Source organism: Culicoides brevitarsis, chromosome 1 (genome assembly GCF_036172545.1).
Source record: "Culicoides brevitarsis isolate CSIRO-B50_1 chromosome 1, AGI_CSIRO_Cbre_v1, whole genome shotgun sequence".
In the NCBI taxonomy this organism is placed as follows: domain Eukaryota; kingdom Metazoa; phylum Arthropoda; class Insecta; order Diptera; family Ceratopogonidae; genus Culicoides; species Culicoides brevitarsis.
Window position 1 is genome coordinate 40013037 of NC_087085.1, and position 706 is coordinate 40013742.

Here is a 706-nt window from a genome sequence, read left to right on the forward strand (position 1 = left end):
ATTGGATCGATTGATAAATGATTTACACATGTAACGAACGCAACGAGTACAGAGTCATGATTTAATGTGCGCGAGATGATGATGATGATGAATAATGCTGCCTTGTTATAACGCTCGACGGCGTTATACAACAACAACAACGAAGCACATTTTTTGTGTTCATTCAAATTTCATTATTAACATTATGGGACCTTTAATGTCTGGGAGGTCTTTGGGCGAGCAACAATGTAAGAAAGGACAAAATATTCCGGATTTGGAAAAAATTCCTCCGAATGTCGTCGCTTCATATCAGACGTAGACAAAACGCGATGATGAAATAGCATGAATGTTTTATAAAGAGGGCATTTGGAGGTTATCAGCAACGACGACAACGAGTGATCGTGTGTCAGAGGAAATTCAGTCATTGGAATGATATTATTGCGTTTATTTATTGTGAAAAAAAATTATTTCGAATGTTTTTTCTCCAAAAGATTTTTTTTTTCAAAATTAAAATAAAAAAAAAGTTTTAAAATACTTTTTCATAAAAAATTTTCATTAATGAATATTTTTGGAATTTTGAATTTTTTTACATTGATAAAAAATTCAAAATTGATTTTTGATTGTATTTTTTAATGATGCAGAAATGTTTGGTCGAGACGCACAACATTGCCATACATCATTTTTGGGGGGGACCTCCCAACAAATAACGTTATTAGACTTTTAAAAA